At 39.2% G+C, this 19685-nt stretch overlaps 1 pseudogene; it reads right to left on the bottom strand.

Moving 5' to 3' along the window:
* Positions 1–1088: 1088 nt before the first annotated feature.
* LOC116638324 lies at positions 1089–1207 on the bottom strand (annotated as a pseudogene).
* Positions 1208–19685: the final 18478 nt, after the last annotated feature.

Raw genomic sequence — 19685 nt, forward strand, 5'->3', positions numbered from 1 at the left:
ACATGAAGACGTGTGGGCCAAGCCATTTCCTCTTCTGTTATGACTTCTCTTAATTTCTGTATGTGGTGGAAACCATTGTCTATACAGAGGGGATAATAAAGGAAAAGATCACTCAAGGAGTTGTCTGTCAAAAAACCAGGGGAAACATTATATATACAAATACGTGTCTGTGTGTGGCTACTGGGATTCATATAACTAATATTTATAACTTTGATTATTTAAGAGTAATCCCAGAGGTCCATGACACAAAATACTTTGTAGTTTTGATAAAGCATGTAAATGTTTGAACTGTATTCTGCAGAGGTGGTGATGGTGAGCAAATCACTTAGCTAGTGAATAAACCCAGCTGACTTCCCCAGCATTAGCAGTTCAGCTCATCTCTCTTGTTTTCTAGTAACTTCTCCTATATATTGAAATTCTCATGAGGTGATCGAATTACAGTTTCTTTGTGGGAAAGGACCTCCAGAGGAGAAGGGGTACAGGTGATGCAAGGCAAGAGAGAGTGAAGAAGTGCAAGGAAAAAGAAAAAAAGAACCTGATTTTTCTTTTCTTTTTTTTTTTTTTAAGTTTCCATTTATTTAAGTAATCTCTATACCCAACATGGGGCTTGAACTCACGACCCCAAGATCAATAGTCACATGTTCCTCTGACTGAGCCAGCCAGGCCCCCCATAAACCAACCTGATCTTTCTAAAGAATAGATACCTTAGAGTTGAATCTGACCTCAGCAATGGCTTGGCTTGGAGTGGGTGAATTTCCAGTCTTACTCTCCATAGAAGTGCGACATAGGGCTACATGAAAACATTTTAGCAATTGTTTCAGTCAGCTCAACACTGTTTGTCAAGTGAGAGAATATTAAAAGAGGTCATTTAACATTTTTATTCACATCTCATTGCAGTTTGTGTTTGGAATTGTTTGCTGTCATAGTACCAAGGAATTTGTTGGTTGGCAAAAGTTCATGAACAATGGATATTTTCTTCCTTCCTTCCTTCCTTCCTTCCTTTCCTTCCTTCCTTCCTTCCTTCCTTCCTTCCTTCCTTCCTTCCTTTTTCTTTCTTTTCTGTCAGTGGTGGAATTTAATATAATGTTAAGGGGTCAGGATTTTACAAGGAAAAAAAAAAGTCTACATAATAATGGATTGATTGTCTCCCAATTAATTTTGAGAACAGTTTTCACACTTGATCTTAGCCAAAAGGCCGAGAAGCGATCGAGAACAGTTTTCAAAGAGAATCATCAAATCACAAAGCCATGGAGCACCCCAATCTGTCTCTCTGGTTATTTCAGATGATAATTTTAAATTAGCATTCCAAATTGTGTTTATAATTCTGGGGACACTTCTGCAGACATGAATTTTAGGAAGTTAGCTATTATCAGATCAACCAGGGGTGATACAACCCATGAGATGGGGGTAAGGGGTATGGGGTGGGTGGAGGGGAGGTGGGGTCATTTAGCTGATTGCCACTTGAGGAAATCCTTTGATCTGGAATACATGATTATTGGTACTGAGGGAGTTAAGATAATTTGTCCCTTGCCTGTGCTTCTCCACCTTGGAAGGCTCAGGTCTACGAAGCAGTGTTTGACAGGAAAATAAAGCAAGAAGACTTAGGATGGCCAATCAGAAAAAGTCTGTAGCTCTTGCCTTAGTGAATTTCAGTTTGAACTGATAGGAGCTGCCTGAAAACATAGCTTCAGTACCTTATATAGAATTTTGAATGTTACTGTTTTTTAAGGAATGTGCAACCATTATGCTGTCTCTTTTGATGGATGAAAAATGTTTCCCTCCATAGTCTCTACAATTAACATTATATTGCTTTATTTCCTCTCTTGGAAGGACACATTATTTTTAAAGGTTATTTATTGTGCAGGTAGGTCCTCTCTGTGATTCCTTCCTCTGATGAGGTTACTTGGAATATTATCCTGCAGACATGCAGTAAAACTCAGTAGCAGAGAAAATAACAGTGTCGTTAACCTCCTTAGCACTGGAGATAAATTAACACTAATAAGATAGGTACCAGGGTAGCAATTGACTTGACAGAATGAAACTCACCAGCCTAAGGAAGCGGTAGCGGGTGTCATTCTGCTATACTCCCCAATCCTGTGTGGACCCTGTGGCTGGAGAGCGGCTTATTCCTGCTTTGCTGACGTTCAAGCGCGCTGCCCTGAAGTCAAGTCCAGCTGATTCAGGGCTGCTCTCACCCTCCTCTGCTGTCCCTGCTGATGGAAACCAGCACCACCATTATTGAGTCTCCATGGATCCAATAATTTTTCTCATCTCACTTCATGACAGGATATCATGACAGCTTCATGGTAGATACATATGCCATGACTAGAGTGAGCTCTGCCATCCTGGAAAACATTCTGTCAAAATATTGAAATGATGTGCTATGTGGGGAAATAGGCCACAGTGGATATCTTAGGAGAAGCAAGCTGGGGGAGGGGGTGTGGGGGTGGAAAGCAACAACCTAAAAGATAAAAATTTAAAAAAAAATAAAAGGATGCTGGTTATTCAGGGGTCCCCCAGGTCACCTTTGGCCAGCCGCGGAAATGCATTTTAAGTCTTAATTCATTAACTGACCACTAAATAAATATGGCGATAATTAATATCTTGACTGCTTATTAATGAGCAACTCATATCCTGTGTAAGCTCCCTAGGAAGATGATCTATGAGGCATGACTAAGTTGCCCACTGTGAACTGATGGTGTCTCACACGTGGAAATACAAACGTGTTAGTCGTTTGGCTTCGTTATTAGAGGAGCTTTTAATAAGTGGACGGTTCTTCCAATCCTTTCTTTGTATGCTGGGAGGGACTGCAGTTACACAGGAGGGAGATCCTTTGCTGTTATTTACTGCTGTCGGCCGGCTGAGATCGTGAGCAGCCTCCGGCTCACACCAGGTCCGCTTCTGAAGAGCCTTTGTCCATGGCATGTGCAGTTTTTCAGGTTGGTGCCTTCATCCAGTTGCCAAAACATCTGGTTCAGTTTTGGGGAAATATTTGTAGTTATTTTCCCATCCGGAATTAATTACTGCCACTGGAACATTAATGGGTGCCCTGCTGGCTTAATAGATTCTATCTGTGCACCCTCCTATCTGTGAGGTGAAACCGACGAATCAGAGCTCTGTTTTGTTGTGACTTCTCTAAAACGCCACAAGCTGAAGAACTGAGGGCTGATGATTCAAAGGATGAACAGATAACAGATTTGTGAGACAGGGATTCGAATTTGCAAAGATTACTTTGCTACTTAAATAATTTAGCATTCATTGAGAAAATCATCTACTATATTCCAAAGTTAATACCTTAAGTACGATACGTTAATATCAACCATAGGAGTATATGTTTTAATGTTAAAACTACTGTGATCTCTATTTAATGGGGTTGTTTGCTTGTTTCTTTGTGTTTTTTTTTTTTTTAATCTTTCAAACAACAGGTTATATAGAAAAGATGCAGGAGGAGTTACTATTCATTACTTTCTGTTAGCAGGCGCTGCGTTTAATGCCTTAAATATCTAATCTCATTTTAATCATTCGGAGAGTATGAGGTAGGTATTATGATGGCCCATGTTACATACAAGGAATTTAAGACTCTCTGAGATTGTGTAACTTGACCAAGGTCATGCACTGAAAAGTGGTAGGAGGGCTAGGATTTGAATGCAAGTATGTTGGACCTTGAGTTCACTCTTTTAACTATAATGCGAATGGTATACCTTTATCACCCCTTTTTCAAACATCTGTTAAACACTTGAGGTCTGGCCAAGGTACCTGTGCTGGAGGCACAAAAAGGGAACAAGATGAGGTTCCTGGTGCTGCCAGAGTGGCTGGCAGCCCAAACGGGGTCTCTGTTGCATGATACTAGGCTTGACTAGCTCGGTTGCGATTCTGCAATGCTTTCTACAGGCTTAAAGCTTCATCCCCCAAAAGCCCTGTCCCATTGCAACTGTGGCTATTAACATGGTTGGAATGAATGAAACATATCTTTAAAACCTATAAGATAGTAGTAGCTTATCACCACCTAATATTTAGTAGCAAGCCAGCATGTTACAGTGGCTGAGATGACTGATTTCGGAATGAAAAGGATTTGCCTCTGAGTCTTTGCTCATACTCTTAGGAAGTTGTTCAAGCTTTTGGAGATGATGCTTTTTTCATCTATAAAGTGGAGATAATGCTGTTGTTTTCATTTGGTTTCTCTGACCACTGGATGAGATGTTGTACTATACTCTAGCACAGTGCTTAGCATATAGTGACATCTTAGAAATGTCATTGCACTTCTTATTAGGAAAAGAAAAGAATATCATAGGAACTCATTTCCTCTCCATGTGTTCATTCCAGTCACGTGAGTCTCATATATTTCAGTCTGTAAGTTGGCTCTTCCCGGGCAGCGTATAAAATCTCCAGAGATGAGGAAGCATAGCTTGGTAGCTCCCAGCAGCTCGGTTTATCTCCTGGCTGGTTTGAATTCTGGCTTTATCTAACATGATTTCTATTTATTCCTGCATTGTTCATCTCATGCTACAGGTGGATCTCTTGATTCCTAATTTTTTTGCTTATCTCCTGGATATTACTGCTTCCTTTATTCCCCTCTTTCCTTGAAAGTATGCTACTGTTTTGGACCTCCAACAGAGAACTTTGACTTGTTTTAACCTGACAATACCTTTCTCTCGTGATAGCTGTGGCCTGTTGCTGCCCAGGCCCTAAAGTAACAAGATACGGGTTCTGTTTGGTTGGAGCAGAGGCATGTTTGAAAGTTGCCAAACTGGCATTCAAATGTATGACCAACACACAGGCCAGTTAAGATGAGAATATTAATTTTTAGAGGAAATAAAAGCTTAAAGTAAAATAAAAACAAAAACAAACAAACAAACAAAAAACCCCAGACAAACAAACAAACACATTTCTGGAAGAGACACATTAATATTTTGCTGGAAGAATGTTTACAGTAGATTGTGTCAATGTGAAATAACACGCACAAAAATCCCCGGGGTTAGAACTAAAGGGAATTCTCACAGAATTGAGGAAAAAGGTTTGCATAAGAGGAAAAGCACAAGTATAGATACACAGTAGGTCAGTTTGAAACTTGACTCTTTCAAAAATTTGCTTTGTAACTTTGAGGAAATCACATTCTCTCTCTGGGTTTTTTTGGTTTTTTTTCTTTTTTTAATTTTCTGTGAGAGGATTATATTATAATCCATGTCACAGATTATTGTGAAGATTAAATAAAATAACACCAAACAGTTGATCTATTTCCTTGTATGTAGTGGCTATGATTTCTTGCTGCATTCATGCAGGTTTTCTTGCACAATAGCTGTGTATTTGGGTCAGGTCCAGCGACTGTCAAGAATGAACTCTGGGACTCAGTTAAGGTCATTTTCACTTTGTTTTGCTATAAAAAGTTTGATGAGTTCAGCAGCCTGTATGGAGTAATAGCTTCTGGAAGGAATTAGTGGGGGAAGTTTCCGAGGCTTCTGTTGTCATGTAGAGCAAGGCTGTTTTATTTTTTTAATGAGTAGACTTGATTTTTTCGAGCTGTTTCAGGTTTATAGAAAATCGAGCAGAAAGTACAGAGTTCCCATATCTCCCTCCTCCTGCACAGTTTCCCCTGTTATTAACATCCCCTTTTGTTAACATTGTCTCCTATTATTAGCCTTAGTGTGGTATATTTGTCACAGCTGATGGACTGATACCAATACATTGTTATTAATGAAAGTCTGTAGTTTATGTTAGGGTTCTCTCATTGTGTTGTATAGTTCTAAGGATTTTGACAAATGAATAATGTCAGTTGTCATGGTGGATGCAAATGCATCCACCACTACAGTATCATAGGGAATGGTTTAACTGCTCTAAAAATTCCCTGTTTTCCACCTATTCAACCTTCCCATCCTCCCTTTAAACCCTTGGCATCCACTGATCTTTTACTGTCTCCATAGTTTTGCTTTTTCTGGAATGTCGTATAGTTGAAATCATATAGTATGTGGTCTTTTCAGATTGGCTTAACTCACTTAGTAATATGCATCGAAGGTTCCTCCATGTCTTTGTGTGGCTTGGTAGCTCATTTCTTTCTAGTGTTGAATAATGTTGCATTTTACAGACATACTATAGTTTATCCATGTACCTATTGGGGGACATCTTGATTGCTTCTAACTTCTGGCAATTATGAGTAAAACAGCTATGAACAATCATGTGCAAGTTTTTGTGTGGACATAAGTTTTCAACTCACTGGAATAAACACCTAGCGGTGCTATTAGTGGATTGAATGGTAAGACTGTGTTTAGCTTTGTAAGAGACCACCAAACTATCTTCCAAAGTGGATGTGCCATTTTGCATTTCCAACACGAATGGCTGACAGTTTCCCTTGCTCCACCCCTAGTCAGCATGTGATGTTTTGGATCTGTCATTCTAATAACTATGTAGTAGTATCTTGTTCTAATTTGCAATTTCTTAGTGACACAACATGTTGAACATCTTTTCATCTGCTTATTTACTATCTGTATATCTTCTTCTTTTTAAAGATTTATTTATTTATTTGAGAGAGAGAGAGTCCCAGGGGGGAGAGGCAGAGGGAGAGAATCTTCAAGCAGACTCTCCACTGAGTACGGAGCCCCAGGCAGGGCTCGTTCTCATGACCTATGAGATCATGACCTGAGCCAAAACCAAGACTCAGATGCTCAACCAACTGAGCCACCCAGGCACCCTTGTATATCTTCTTCAGTTAGCTGTCTGTTCAGATCTTTTGTTCATTTTTTAAATTAGGTTGTTTATTTTCTGTTTGTTGTTGAGTTTTAAGACTTCTTTTTGTATTGTAGACAGTAGTCCTTGAACAGGTAAATACTTTTCAAATGTTTCCTCTCGATCTGTGACTTGTCTTTTCATTCTTTCAAGTGTCTCTTGCAGAGTGGAAGTTGTAAATTTTAATGAAGTCCAATTTCTCAATTTTCTCTTTCATGGCACATGTTTTTGGTGTTATATCTAAAAAATCACCATCATATCCAAAGTCACCTAGAGTCACCTCAATTCTATTTTCTACAAGTTTTATAGTTTTGTGTTTTACATTTAGGTCTATGACCCATTTTGAGTCAATTTCGGTTTATTTTTTAATATTTAAAAATTTAAATTAATTTTTACTACTGATAGGGTTTGAGAATCATTGAGATAGAGGAACTTGAGGATAGTGGTCTCAGACACTGGTAACAAATTCCATACTTGGAGTTGCTATTTTGTTCTTTTAGATGTGAAGCTCTATTTCAACACAAAATACCATTTTTTCCTTGTGTTCATAAATGTTACTGGAAAAATAGAGTGCAAATGTTGAGATCTGTTATGTAACTCCAGTTCATTCTATGGTCAGGGAGGAATGGGCACCTCAACTCATACTCCTCTGTAATTACCAGCATTACACGCAGTAATGTCCCTAATCACCAGTACTATCAGAAAATGATTATCAGGATTCCACTTAGTTTCTGTGAAATATTCTAGACAATTAGAATATTGAGTGTCTTCTAGAATCCCGTACCTCTGCAGCTGCTCAGTGATTTTAAAGGATGAACCCTTATATAAGCCCCCTTACATCCTCTGTGTCCACCTGGATGGAGAGCTCTGTGTAATTTTAGACAGCACAGCCCCAAGACCAGTGGGGATTCTGGAAGCACACAGCTGATATGTAGCACAGAGAATATGGTAGCTTAGTTTCAGGATTCAGAAAGTATGAAAAAGTCAGAACTTCGTATACAGGGCTTCTCAAACTCCATTGTGCATTTAAGTCACTTGGAGATCTTGTTAAAATGTGGATTCTGATTTGGTAACTCTAGGGTGGAGCTTAAGATTCTGTGTTTCTCACTAGGGCCAACTTGGCCATTAGATACTCTCTTTGGGGCCCAAGGCTTCATTTCTTTTAAAATCTGAAGGAAAAAATCTGAACGTTTAGGTTGAAGAAAAAGATTTTAAGTATAATATTAATATATCTGAATTTATATTGGCATAATCATAAAAATACACTTTTCACTTTTCTTTATTGAGAGGGACCGTGAAGACAAAAGCACCTATGGTCCACTGAAGTCATAATGAGGCCCTGTTTCTAACCCTGGTAGCAATGCAGCTGGCCCAGGGACCGCATTTGGGGTAAAAGCTTTTATCAGATTCTCTTATGGGTGGATGATAAAAGGAATATTTGAAACCATGTAGCATTTCTGAGATTCTCTCCTTATTAAATAAAGTCTACATGTGCAGGTCAGACTCTCATACCTGACTATTTTATTTATTTTTATTTAAATTTATTTAATTAACATATAATGTATTATTAGTTTCAGAGGTAGAGGTCAGTGATTCATCAGTCTTCTATAACACCCAGTGCTCATTACATCATGTGCTCTCCTTACTGTCCGTCATCCAGTTACCCTATCCCCCCCAGCAACCCTAGTTTGTTTTCTATGATTAAGAGTCTCTTATGGTTTGTCTTCCTCTCTGATTCATACCTGAATACTTTAACAGAGAATGCACTTTTCCCGGTTTTCATGGCAATGACTTTCTTGACTATCGGTGTATTTTCTCTTTTGAATGGACTCCCCAGAATACTGGGCCCACAGTATATAATCAATTAAATCTTTCAACTGCTATTGTTGGCTTTGGTAGGTTTCCTTCAACATAGGCATTCTCTATGTGATTGGGAAACGTGTTCAAGGCAGTCTCTGAAACGTCTTTGCTATTTACTCAGGATTTCTTCTTTCTCCACCGAGAAAACAAAGCCATTTACCTCCCCTGTTCCTGTCAGCCCTTGCCTTTTCCTAAATTAAACAAATATTTGTTAAGAATTTATTCTATGCCTTCATATTGTGTCTGCCTTCGGGTTGCTCTCTTAACTTCCTTTTACTCGAGTCCCAGAAACATCTAAAGTCCCAGAAACAAAACAAAACAAAATACCAACTAACTTACCAGCCAAAAGAACTAACCAAAAAATTCCACCTGGAGAAAAGAGGAAATCTCTCACCTGGATCCCTTTGCCATTCTCCATGATAGTGGTTCTCAAAGTGTGGTCCCCAGACCAGCAACATCAGCATCACTTGGAAACTTGTTAAAAAACACAAACTCTAGGACCCGCCTCAGACTTACTGAATCTGAAACTATGGGGGTGGGGCATCAATCTGAGTTTTAACAAGCCCCAGGTGATTCTTATGCAAGGTCTTATTTGACAACCACAGCCCTAAAACATTCGTTCTTAACTAAGCTGCAAAATAGAATCACCTGGAGAGCTTTAAAAAACACAGATGCCCGGGCTCTCATCCAGACATTCTGATTCAATTAGTTTGTACTGGGGCCTGAGCATGGCTATTTTTAAAGAGCTTCTCAGATGATTCCAATGTACAGGCAGGGTTGAGAACCGCTGTGCCATCTGTTTATTCACATTAAATTATTTGATGGCAGGTGTGTGAGTGTGTAAATGTGTGTGTGTGTGCGCGTGTCAGTAACCTGGTGTGACTGTGTATGAGCTCTGAATCTTTGTCGAATTAAGCCTCATTCTTAGAAAACTGCCTGTCACGGAGATTGTTCTAGAATAATCGAGATGGTCGTTATCAAACTGTGCCCATGGGCCACATCTAGTCCAGATGCTATCTTTGGACTAAGAATGATTTTTTTTTTTAAACATCTTTAAAGGGTTGCTAAAAAATAGTCATGTGGCAGAGACCATATGTGGCTCTCTAACCCTAAACATGTAGCATTTGGTCCTTTACAGAGGTTCTTGCTGACCCTGCCAGGAGATGCATCAGGGACATCTATAAAAGAGTTTGTAAACTGGCCTTAAATATCAGGGTAGTACACAGAACAGCTACCTGGTAAGCCTGTGTGAGTCTTAAATGATGTAACACATGAGGGAACTCAGCTAAAACTTAAAGCATTTGGAGGGGTAGAAGGAAGAGGACAGCCATTTTACCTAAAGCTTTTGGGAAGGGGGCAGTCAGACTTGCGGAAACTCAACTTAGAGCACTCCTCTCAAACTTAGAACACGGGGTTCATGACTATCCTCCTTTGAACCACAGGGATTTGCAGCCACGGTTATACTTTATTTTAAAAGATGTATCGGGAGCAATTTTTAATTGTTTAATTTTTAAATTAATTTTTTAATTTTTAAAAATATTTAAGTAATCTCTACACCCAGTGTGGGGCTCGAACTCATGACCCTGAGATCGAGTCACATGCCCTTCCTACTGAGCCAGTCAGGCCCCTCTATTTTTTATTTTTTAATTAATTAATTACTTACTCAAAGTAAGCTCTATGCCCAACATGGGGCTTGAACTCACTACCCGGAGATCAGGAATTGCATGCTTTACTGACTGAGCCAGCCAGGTGCCAAGGAACATTTTTTAAAGAGAACTTTGAAATTTATAGGAAATTGAGGCAACAGTACAGAGAGTTCCCATGGATCTCCTTTCTCTCCTGTTCACAATTTCTGCTGTTGTTAACATCCTGCATTACTGTGGTACATCTGTTAGCATCAGCGAATCAATATCAATACATCGTTATTAAGTAGACTCCATAATTTACATTAGGGTTGACTCTTCTTGTTGTACAGAAAGTTCTGTGGTTTTGACCAATGTACAATGGTGTGCATGTATCCACCATTATAGTATCATACAGAATAGTTCGTTACCCTAACAACCACCTGTGCTCCACCTCTTCATCCTTCTCTCCCTCCCCCAAACTTCTGGTAATGACTGATCAATTTTTACCTTTTCCAGAATGTAATCTAGCTGGAATTATACAGTACATTGCCTTTACAGACTGGCTTCTTTCACTAAGCAATATGGTTTTTTTTTGTTTTTTTAAGATTTTATTTATTTGAGAGAGTGCAGGGAGAGGGGCAGAGGCAGAGGGAGAAGCAGGCTCCCCACTGAGCAGGAAGCCCAATGTGGGGCTCGATTCCAGGACCCTGAGATCATGACCTGAGCCGAAGGCTGATGCTTAACTGACTGAGCCACCCAGGTGCCCCTAAACAATATGTTTTAAAGGTTCCTACATATCCTGTAGTGCCATGATAGCTCATTTCTTTTTATTTCAGGCTATGGATGCACTTTTTGGTTGAAGTTACATTGTAGGGCAGCCTATCCCATCCCAAAGTCTGTTCCATTCATGACAGATGGCTTCGTAAGAGAGGCCATTTCTTTCTTTCTTTTTTTTTTTAAAAGATTTTATGTATTTATTTCAAGAGAGAGACAGAGAGCAAGCAGGGGGAGGGGCAGAGGCAAGGGGGAGAGAGAATCTCAAGCAGTCGTCACGCTGAGCGTGGAGCACAACAAGGGGATGAATCTCACGACCCGGAGATCATGACTTGCGCCGAAATAAAGAATTGGATTAACTGACTGAGCCACCCAGGTGCCCCAAAAGAAGCCATTTCTAAGGTGGATGTTGTTCTCACTGCCCCAATTTCCCTTCACTCTTCATTTCACTATGTACCACCGAACACCTCCTTGAAATGACTGCTTGTGTTTTTATTGCCCATCTCTCCTTGCTGGAGTATAAGACCCATGAGTATAGGAACCTTGCCAATTTTATGCAATCCCACATCACCAGCACAAAGTACAGGGCTAGGTAGAGAGTAGGCATTACACAAAATGTCTATAGACTGATACGTCATAACTGCTGTTTTTTTTTTTTTAATGCAATAACAAACAAAAGGTTTGTAGATTGAATATACTGGGGGACTCTTACCAAGAAAAACAGTTCTTTTTAACTGCAGGAATTATCAGAGTCCTTAATATGCTAAAGTTCTAGCTTGACAGGTAAACGTCATACATATAATGTCAAGATTCCAAAATGTTTGTAACCACTTGTATCAGATGCAGATACTACAAGGCAGAATCATAGATAAAAGTTTATAAGAAAATGGAGCTGGTGAATTCCTAATCAACATAAGCAGCTGTGTATTTACAGGACTTTACTTGGTATTCTTTTCTTTGATATCCTAGTAGTTCATACAATTGATTGTGCATAATATAATCATGGAGGTTTGTTTCTGCTGTAGTCACCTGAATATTTTTACATTGTTTAAAATGAGATGGAGTCAGTCTTCTAAGAATAATTCTTTTCCCTGATTAAAGGTGTCCCGAAGTAGAGACTAGTTTATGGACCCAGTCACTGAGGAAAAGTACCCAAGTTATCCTCTCATATAAAATGTAATAAGCCATGATGGTTTGGAGTACTTTGATGTCTTACTCTCTGTTCTGATGGGAAATGAAAGGTCTCTGGTGTCATTTCATTTAGGGAGAGCTATTCATCCCAGATAATCCTACAGTTATTCAATTAGCCAAACACCATCATTCTTACTTTTTAAATTAGTTGGAATTCTCTGGTGAAAATCAGTCCAGGTTGAAAATCCATCCAATCATCCAACAAAAATTGGACTGCCCTCTGAGTTCAAGGTGCTGTGTCTCTATGATCAATAGGAGTCTAGCGGAAGAGCTAGCCATACCCCAAGTTTACAAAGGGGCCTTGAAGCAAGATACTTGAAACATAGAAAACAGAAAAATAATAATGCAGATGTTTATTATTCAAAAAACAGGGGGAAATAGGGAAAAGCACAAGTATTTTTTAATCATCTTTATCCTACTAATAGAAATTTTTCTATGTAATGAAGAAGAAACTGGATAAAGCCCTGGGCAAGCTCTGAAAAATTTTGTTCGAAAGCTTAATGAAAGGACATCCTCCATATGCTCCCAGAAATGGCAAACGGCATTGTATACCTTACAGTTTACAGAAGCAGGTACAGAAAAAAATTGAACTGGCCCTGCCTGAGAGTTTGGAAGCAACCATTCTCTGGGGATTTCAGTCTTCTTTCAGCTGGGATAATTGGCAATAGCTGAACAATCGAGAAGTCACATGGTTAATCAAATGACCAAAATCACTGTATTGATTGTTCTTGTTTGGTTCCTGTTATTTCAGCTATCAAAACAGAGCAATCTAATCTACTTTATAGTTGACAGCTATGACTGCAGCCCAAATGTATTTGATTGGGAAATATTAAACACATGTTAAGTGTTGAGCTCAGTGAATCTAGTCTGTTAATGACAGCTTGCAATAGGAAATTGCAACCCAAGTTAAAGCATCCCGATTTTGCAAGTTTCAAATATCTTCTAGTCCCCACGGGGAATAACAAGTGAGTAGCCATTACCTTTTCTTCATAATTTGCCTGTTTTTCTTTCTATTTTCCATGACTTTTAAGTAATCTCTACCCTCAACGGGGGGTTCAAACTTATAACCCCGAGATCAAGAGTTGCATGCTCTCCTGACTGAGCCAGCCAGGGCCCCTATTTTCCATGACCTTTAATAACAGAAATCTCTGCAAAGTGAACTTGAACTTTAAGAGGTTTTCTTCTGTTTATATTCCCGATATGATTTTCCCCATCCTTATTTCTATAGTCTGATAGACTGGTTACAATTGAATTAAAAAACAAATACTAGAGTATATAAATCCCCTGGCAATAGGACACCTGATGGTACAGAATTCTACCTAGAAAACTACATATATTTACCTCTTTTTTTCTAAACATAGTCCATTCTGAGAGTGCCTTTGAAATGTTGAATGCTTAACTTAACCAAAAGTTGGTCTTAGCCAATGATCTGGTTACAACAATCAATAGAAAGAATTCACCACCTGAAAATAATTTTAACAGGATGCAAACTGAGCACTGTTTTTCTTTACCTAAAGTGTGAGTCACACCACCGTCCTGTTCTTTCCCTTGCTTTGGGGAGTTAATATTTTACAGAAGTTCTAGGGATGGATTGATTTGCTTAGGTGTTGGTTTTGCTTTGATGTGCAATAGACAGATGCTGTCGACCTTGGTAAGACAAGGCAGCCTCTTCTGTCTCTTGGAGAGCCTTGGGACTCATTTCACAACTCATTCATTAGAAAACCAAGCCCATCTCAAAAGAGGCCAACAACAGTACTCCAGAGCCCTCTGATGCAGAGGAGAGCAACCCTGTATCCCTGGGGGCAGATAAAACTCAACCTCTGAACCTCAAAGCAAGCTTTTGTGCTGGGAGGGAGCAAATTTATGACAGTTGATGAACCAAAGAAACCATGGGCATTTGAAGGAAAAAAGGTTAACTGAACATTGTCTTTTTGTTGGTGGGGATGGATTTGTTCTTTTTGTTCTTTCCCTTTTGAAGTATTTCTAAAGGGAAGAAAGTCTCCCGCTCACTCACATTTTAAAAATAATATACAGCGTATTCTAAAGAGCACATTGGAAATCTCACACCCACTAGGTAAGAGTTCCAGGACTGCACTTGAGAAGGGAACTATACTAGTTGAGCAGTAGATGGTCTTAGTTTGAGCCATGGTCAGTAGTGGAAGATCCATGCTGCTCCTTTGAAAGTTCTGGAAATGTATAGCCAAGGTCACAGCTTGATCTTAGCCAACTTCAAACCTCCACATGGAGACAGCAAGTGACTTCTGTCTCAGTCCAGAAGGTGGTCAGAAATCTCTGGTTATCTGAACCCTGGGATGATTATTCAGAATCATCAGGGCCTTGAAAATACATTAATAGAAATAACAGTCCTCAGGGGTCCTAGGGAAGGTGAACAACTTCTGATCTACACTGCCATTCAAAGAACCACCTGGTGAAAAATGATTATGCTTCTTACGGGTAGAGTCTATTGAGAAAAATTTAGAGCATCTAAAAAGCAACAGTAGCAATAAAAAAAAAAAAGACAAAACTGATTGAAGTTCATCGGAGAGGCTAAATATTATTTAACCTTCATCTTGAGTACCTGGATTTCTGACTTCCTGTATGCACTATGTGTTTCTTAACCCTAATCTTGCCTACTTTAAACCTTGACTTTATTATGCCCTTACTTCTTCTAATAGCTTCCCCAGTATTGAAATGCTATTCTCATCCAGCTGCCCCTGGTAACTCACATTCCACGGATACCCACTGATGAGTCTGTTGTGACAAACAGGATGGTGTTTTGGAATTACAGATAAAAAGGTTCAAAATCCACTTTATTCCAGCTTCTTTTTCTGCTTGTGAAAGTAACAAAAACACTGTCAAACATTCAGAAATTGAAGTGCATGAAATATGTACACAAATAAATACCCAGGGTACAGTGTTTTTTAGCTTTTGACCTGTTTTCTTTTTTTCCTGATCATATCCAAAGGAGTCAAGCCTAGGGACAGTGTTTTTATTACATTGGCACAAGACTCCTGTGTAGTCAAAGTACGAAGGTGCCCACATGAGGTAATATTGTGTGTGCAGGTAATATTTCAAGTCCACAGAGTATTTTTTTACCCATCCAGTTTTATTCTGTTAACTCTTTATTCTGGGCTGATCAATGCCCCAGAGAGTTTTGATTCCTAGCAGCAGTTTCAGTGGGATTGGGCAGATGCCGCGTCTCTAGGTTTTTAGTGAAAGTTCTGGTGTCTAGTGGTCCAGTCAATGAAAGAGAATTAAACACTTACAGAGCTGAGCTATCCAGATCCATCGAGTTCAATATCAAAATGAGAGTCCTCCAACATGAACACATTTCATCATCCAAGCCTCCCAAGCCAGAGAATTTAAAAAGTTAGGTCAGGAACTAGGTAGAAAGGTTGAGCACTAAGGAGTTTCAGAAAACAGTGGTTAAGCATCAAAGAATCATCTGGATGAGAAATGGCTCTGCCAGATCCTGAGCTTCTTTTGTCTTTTTTTGTGAAATCTTCCAGACCCACCTGCTCTTGCACATAGCATGATCTAGGGCAAAGAATATGTGACTTGGAGTCTGCACAGTTTGGATATTTACTACCCTTCTGGAGCATTTATTCTGTGGTACTGTATATACAATCTCTCTAACCCTCACAATCTGCTTCCGTGCTAGGATTATTATCTTTATTATACAGGCACAGAAATCGAGTCTCAGAGAGGTTAAGTAATTCTTCAAAAATCGCAAAGCTAGCACATGGTATTTGAACCCATTAATAATCAGTGGAAACTGAAACTGTGAAATGAGAATTACAAAATGTGAGGTTGCTATGAGGATCAAGGGAAACATGACAACGTATCGTAAAGGCAGCTCAGCTTGATAGAGATGCTCCCCCTTTTCCACCCATTTCCACCCCCATTCCACCTGCACTAGAGCTGGTAATCCTGCCCCATGTCAGAGGAGCTTGCCCACTCCTAGGGATCGAGAACAAACCTCCCAGTGGCTGAGGCTGACTGGGGGATCAATAAGATGTCATGCGGGGTGCACCTGGCTGGCTCATTCAGGAAAGTATGTGACTCTTGATCTCGGGGTTGGGAGTTCAAGCCCCACATTGGGGGTGGAGCCTACTTAAAAAAAAAGAAAAAGAAAGAAAAGAAATCATGGGACGTCTAGACCTATGCTATCGAATATGTAGGCGTCAGTCCAGCTGGCCATTGAACTCTGGAAGTGTGGCTGCTCCAAACTGAGACATGCTGACGTTGAAAAATACCCACAGAACTTCAGACTTGGTCCAAAGAAAGAGAATGTAAAATACCTCAATAATAGTGTTTACATTGATCACACATTAAAATGATAATATTTTGAATACACTGGGTTAAATAAAAAAGATTTTTGAATTAATTTTACCCTTTTCCCTTTTTTTTATACAACTATTAGAAAATATAAATTTATGTACATGGTTGCATTATACTTCTATTGCAAGGCACTGGCCCAGAAACTTTGTGACTTGGTCTTCCTATTTTTAAGACTGTCTTCTTATGTAATCTATGGTCCAGAGTCTTGATGGCCTTTGGATATATAAACCATTAATATTTCCCAGAAATAAACTAGTGTCCTCCTGACAGCTATCTGCACTGTATAAAAATTAATTAGCTTTGTTACATGTCAAGTAGTCTTTAAAACAAAAATGATAACATGAAACTTTAAGTTGTCTTGGAAGATGCAGGCAAGTCCTGGTGGGAAGCGGAGGAAGAGCCAGAAAGCACAGAGAAGCTGGCCAGCACGCTGGGTGTGACGGGTGATACCTGTCCCTTTTGGGAGCATGATGCATCCAACTGAGAAGTTCAGAAAAGAGATGGTATCGGCTTGGATTAATCTTGGAATTTCTTCTAAGAAGTTCCCTATCACCATTAACCTTGAGGTTTTCATTTCTTTCTAATAGACTATTTTTTAGAAAAGCTTTAGTTTCACAGCAAAATTAAGTTGAGAGCATAGAACTTCCTGGATAGCGCCTGTCCCCGTACATGTACAACCTGCCCCACTATGAGCATCCAGCACCAGAGTGACATATTTGTTTCAATCAATAAGCCTACATAGATGCATCATGATTACCCGAAGTCTGTAGGAAGTTTTGTGTTTTGTTTGTTTGTTTTTTGTGAAATACATAATTTTCTATATGTATATGTGGTTAGTTTTATATTTGTATATACATATATACCCACTTGCTTTAAAAAAAAATTATTCATGGGCTCCTGGGTCGCTCAGTTGTTTAAGCGACTGCCTTCGGCTCAGGTCATGATCCTGGAGTCCCGGGATCGAGTCCCGCGTTGGGCTCCCTGCTCGGCAGGGAGTCTGCTTCTCCCTCTGACCTTCCCCCCTCTCATGTGCTCTCTCTCTCTCTCTCTCACTCTCTCAAATAAATGAATAAATAAAATCTTAAAAAAAATAAATAAATAAATAAAAAAAATTATTCAGGATAGTGAAAAGGAACTTAAAGTTTTGGGGAAGACAGTTGGTGGGTAAGTGGGATATGCCCTCAGGTCTGTTGAAATCCAAAGCCAAGTTGTCCTCTATGGGTCAGGAGATGAATGAAAAATTTCAGAGCATGAGATCTAAGATTAATACTAATTTGTCTGGATGCAGAAACTTGCATGATCTCTACCATTCAATTTTCTCATCTATAAAATGGGAATGATTATATTAACCCCAGAGGGTTGATGTCTGCATGAAAGTGAGAGAATACTGCATGTTTGATCCAGAACAAGCACTCCCAAAATGAACAATGATTATTAATTCACTAAATAATGCACGTTTCAAATAACTTCTCCTTTGGACAATGAATGAGTCCTAGCTGAATCACTTGCCAGCTTCTACCCCAGGGCTTTGAATCACATTCTTGCTTGATGAGCTTCCAATATGCTTGTCTGGTTCTTGCACACAGCAGCTGTCCTGGACACTGCCGTTCTATTGCTTATGCTCCCTTGGTCTTGGAAAGGTCCAGCCTTAATCTTTAGTAAATCTAGCTTGAAAATGCTGTGGTCTTGGAATGTTTTACAAACCTTCACCACTCTCTAACTAACTGCTCTAATGAAGAGAAAAATGGTAATTGAAATGAGACTAATTAGATTGTCAATTACCTGCCTCCTCACATAGGTAATTGAAATCCCCCTAATTACGGTGTCTGTGTGTCTAGATGCTTTGTACTGAGGAATTATTAATGGAAAGCAGCTTTAGATGAAGTAACAGGAAATCTTGAAAAATGATTTAGAGAAAATTTGCTTTAAAGCATTCATTCTTTCAAAGCAAAGATGTTATATATCCAATCCAGCAATGAAGTCATCAAGGAGGAAAGAAAATCAGCCCAGTATTTTGCTTTGACTATAAAGTTCAGGTTTAAAGGCAATAAGATGATATTAAACCCTGACCTTGACCTTGATTTCTATTTCTTATTTACCCCTGTTTAAAAAAAAAAAAAAAACCTCCTTTGGGTCCATGGGTTCTTTTTGCACGGAAGGAATCAGCAGGTCCTTAGAGGACCTCAAGATAAATATAGAAAGTGGGATTTGCAGATGAGGCGCAAAAATGTGTGCAAAATTAAATATATACATCAAACAAATGACTTCCTCTGAGTGCCCACTAGGAAGAGTTTTTATTGAAGTGGCTTCAAGGGTGAGTAGGGAAGGCAGTTTTGATTCTGGAAAAAAAGTCATAATGATGAAATCCTTAGAGTTCTCACAGCTAGGAAGGTGGTTTCCAAATTTAAGCAAAGTATGTTCTTAGAAACGAGACCTCTTCCATACTCATTTCAATATTTTAGTGGAAGAGTTTACAGAGAGAGCAGTAAGGTCATACTGATGACTGTATTTGTATTGGGATAATTTTTAAAGCTTTTTTCAGCACTGTGACATCTGATTGCTCATCAGTTTTATAATAAACTTGAAGTTAGACAGGAAAGACCTCATGATCCCTGTCTGAGATGTGGAGAAAGCACAACACAGGAAAAGCTGAAATGACTTGACCAATGTGAGTTACTGAAGATAATTGAATAATTATCTTATTGGATAGAGTCTTACTGAATGGAGTCTTGCTCCTTCCCCTCTTAGCTTTCTGTGGCAAAGCAGGGGGCCTGGAGGGGATCCTGGCTGGTTTGGTTGGTGGAGCATGCAACTCTTAATCTCAGGGTTGTGGGTTCGAGCCCCAAGGTGGGTTTAGAGATTACTTAAAAAGTAAATCTTAAAAAAAAAAAAAAAAAGCAGGAGGCCAGGTTGGGTGAAACATCATTACCATTATTATTTTAATCCAGTGAAGTTGCAAAATAAAATGTGCTTTCCCTTTTTTCTGTCTAGGTAAAGACTATAAATGGGGCAGGCTGCCATTTTGTGATTTTGACCCATCTCCCTTTAGCTATCTAAATATTAGGAACATTGGAACTCATGGGAGGTTTAATATTATTTTGGTTTTATAGTCATCATGAAAAAGTTCCTATGGGCCCCCAAGGGGAATTGACCATGACAGAGTGCTATTTAGATCAA

Source organism: Phoca vitulina, unplaced genomic scaffold (assembly GCF_004348235.1).
Source record: "Phoca vitulina isolate PV1807 unplaced genomic scaffold, GSC_HSeal_1.0 scaffold1, whole genome shotgun sequence".
NCBI classification, from domain to species: Eukaryota; Metazoa; Chordata; class Mammalia; order Carnivora; family Phocidae; genus Phoca; species Phoca vitulina.